At 39.3% G+C, this 3,685-nt stretch overlaps 1 non-coding gene across 1 annotated transcript; it reads left to right on the top strand.

The window, feature by feature from the left end:
* Positions 1-3,236: 3,236 nt before the first annotated feature.
* Trnad-guc (transfer RNA aspartic acid (anticodon GUC)) lies at positions 3,237-3,308 on the top strand. Its single transcript has one exon. It is a non-coding gene; the product is annotated as a tRNA-Asp (tRNA).
* The last annotated feature ends 377 nt before the right edge of the window (positions 3,309-3,685 follow it).

Here is a 3,685-nt window from a genome sequence, read left to right as displayed (position 1 = left end):
GTTTGGGCTTCAAGATATGCACATGGTGGGGAGGACACAATCCAGTACACAGCACCAGAGTACTATTCTTTTGCATGTGTTTGCATGTGTGTGTGTGTGTGTGTATGCATGTGTACACATGTATGCATATATATATACAAATGCAGATGTTTTAAACTAGACATGGTTTTTCATTGTGTTAACAATATATTTGTCATAGGTAAAATTTAATTTTACTCTGCTTATTCTTTATGGCTTTTTGTTTTTATGACTTGTTTAAGAAAGCCTTCTCTACAATGAAGGTCATAAACCTATTATTGATTCTTCTGATTTTGGAGAAATTGCTTATAAGCTTTGAGCACAGGCTGGATGGAGGTACATTTTTAGCCAATAGTTCAATTTCTTTTGTTGTTATTACTTTATTAATGTTTTATGCTTCTTTATTAATTACTTTATTAATTTTGGTTTATTCTATTTTCTTAAGATATCATCCCTTTTATCTGGGTCTCAAATTTACCAGTATAAAGTTATATAATGTCACTTTTATTTTTTTATTAATTAAAAAAATTTATATATGACAGCAGAATGCATTACAATTCATATTACACATATAAAGCACAATTTTCATATATCTGGTTGTATACAAAGTATATTCACACCAACTCATGTCTGCATACATGTGCTTTGGATAATGATGAGCATCACGTTCCACCATCATTTCTAACCTCATACCCCCTCCCTTCTCCTCCCACCTCTCTGCCCTATCTAGAGTTCATCTAATTCTCCCATGCTCCCCCTCCCTACCCCACTATGAATCTGCTTCCTTGTATCAGAGAAAACATTTGGCATTTGTTTTTTTGGGATTGGTTAACTTCACTTAGGTGGGCATGATGGTGCATACCTATAATCCCAGCAGCTTGGGAGGCTAAGGCAGGTGGACTGTGAGTTCAAAGCCAGCCTCAGCAACTTAGCTAGACCCTAAGCAAATCAGCAAGACCCTGTCTCTAAATATAAAAAAGAGCTGGGGATGTGGCTCAGTGGTTAATTGCCCCTGGCTTCAATCCCCAGTACCCACCCTCCGTAAAAGTTATCCTTTAATTGCATATATTCCTTTTCACTCACATTGTGTATGAAGCATTTTCTTTTTTTAAACTAATTTTTTAATCTAAAAGTGTTTTTACCTTATTTAAAAAAAAAAAAAACAAGTCTGTGGTTCTTTTGGTCTATTTTGCTGAGTTTCCCCCATTTCATTTATTTCTGCTTCTATAGTAATTAATTCATTTCTTACTAGGTTCTTGTCCCTATTTTGTTTTCCTTCTCAATCCTTTTTGTATTTTAATAGATAAATGTAAGACTAGAGTTTTCTTCTGAAAATTGCTTTGGCCATGCCCCATTGGCTTTGATGTGTGCTACTTTATTGTGGTCCAGTTCCTAGTAGTTTACTTCCTCTTTAAACCAGAAGAACTTCAGAAGTGTGTTTTATATTTCAGGAGTATAGATTTTTCTTGGCTCCCCATTTGTTAATTTCTAAATTTATTGCATTACGGTCAATGAGTGTGCCCTATATAATAGCAGTTATTCTAAAATGTGTTGGTATTTCCTTTGGGCATAGATGAGAGTCAAACTGGGTGAACTTTGCATGTGCCTTTTTTAATTTTAAAAAAGGTATAAAGCATTTTTTTACCTTCCATTGTCACAGCCTCTGAGGCAATAACTTACTGGCATTTGATAGCCAAATTATCACGGGTTTATTTACTCAACAGGTATTTTTTCAAGTACCTGCACCTTTTAGGAACTCTAGGCTTCAGGGACACAAAGGTGAGCAACAATAGACATGGTACCGTCCCCGTGTGAATTCAGAGATGGGGACATGAATCAGTTAGTCCTACTAGTGGAACAATGGCCCAAAGAATACACATTTGATTCTGTGCTAGGGGAGCCTAAGGATGAGTAGAAGTTCACTAAGAAAAGGGTTGGGGAAGAGTGAAGGGTGTCCTCAGCAGAATAGCTTGTTGTGGGCCCCCCTGTAGAGGGCAAACAAGTGCTCTGGGGTCCTGGAAGCCATCCCATGTGGCTGTAGCACCCAAAACTTGGGAGCAAACCACAAAGGCCTTATGAAGAATTTTTGGTTTTATTTAAGAAAAATGGGAAGTCATTAAGGGTTTAGATAGACTTACAGGATCCTGTTTGTGGTTTTAAAAGATAACTTTTAGAGGAACTCTTAGAATTTTCTTCTGGGAGTTTTTTATTCCTTGATGTTGTACATGCAGAGCTCTGCCTCCCACTCCTGCTCCCTCTCTTTAGCGAACTATACTAAATGTGTTAAGAAAATAAACTCCCAGTGAATCTTCTATAGTGATCTACACATCGCTCTGTACCTATGGAAACACATCTGCTCTGGTGGTAGATTGCAATAATGACAACAATAACAATCACTTAATAAGAAGACAAGGGATAGCTATCATGTTTTTTGAAAACTTACTACGTGTTCCAGTTCTCTGATAAGTCTTTTGCAGGTTTTATCTCATTTTGTCTTCACAAGAAGCTTATGAAATGTTTGTTAAATCATATGTATCAATTGCCATCGCTGACATCCCTTGTAAGAGAAGGATTGCCGCCACTCAATGGAATGTAGTTGGTCCGTGTGACTTTGATTTTCCCATTGTGGTTGTACACACACAAACACACACACACACACACACACACACACACACACACACACACACACACATACACCTCTGACTTTGGGCCCAACAGCAACCCATCCACAGACCAGTCAGCGGTTTGCATGGTATTGTAAGACAAAAAGTTTGGTCCAAATAGATTCTTACTTTTAGAAATTTCAAGTTGGAATCTATAGAGGAAATCAGTTTATTATAGAAACCAAAGCTGAAAAATCGAGAAGCCAGAGAGGACTGTTTGCTCTGAGTGTTGAAAGTGTGAGCAAGACCAAGGCACAAGAAAGTAGTAACAGAGGTAGAAAAAAGATCCTGGATGAGGGAGACCAACTATTTCACAAGGAGACAGACAAACCAAGAGCAGGTGAGTCCATGGGGAGTGGGCACTAGAGAAAAGACCTAAATGTGCAGCCCTGGGATCTGGTTCCAGCTTCTGAAGTTCCCCTCAGAATGGCTCCTCCTGTCAGTTTTGCCTGAGATGCCTTCCTCCCTTCCAGGCCTTATTAGAACCCCGTTATCGTTATCGGCATGAGCTGCGAAAAATCTCTGTTCTATGAGAGTTAAGAGACCTGGCCGCCGTCCTCGTTAGTATAGTGGTGAGTATCCCCGCCTGTCACGCGGGAGGCCGGGGTTCGATTCCCCGACGGGGAGGCAGTCGCCCTCTTGGGCTGGGGATGTGGCTCAAGCGGTAGCGCGTTCGCCTGGCATGCGTGCAGCCCGGGTTCGATCCTCAGCACCACATACCAACAAAGATGTGTGTCTGCCGAGAACTAAAAAATAAATATTAAAAATTCTCTCTCTCTCTTTCCTCTCTCACTCTCTCTTTAAGAAAAAAAAAAAATTAAAAAAAAAAAAAAAAGAGACCTTGCACTCACAGCTGCAAATGAAGGGGACTCAGAGAGGCAATTTGCATAGATTGTCACTGGCTAATTGGTGGAGTAGAAATTGAGTCTTCAAAACCCCATCCTCAAGCATAATGCTCTTTATTATAGTAGCAGGAAAGATTTATTTAAACTTTTGTTCAGACC

Source organism: Ictidomys tridecemlineatus, chromosome 11 (assembly GCF_052094955.1).
Source record: "Ictidomys tridecemlineatus isolate mIctTri1 chromosome 11, mIctTri1.hap1, whole genome shotgun sequence".
Taxonomy (NCBI): Eukaryota; Metazoa; Chordata; class Mammalia; order Rodentia; family Sciuridae; genus Ictidomys; species Ictidomys tridecemlineatus.
This window is presented reverse-complemented; position numbering and strand designations above follow the sequence as displayed.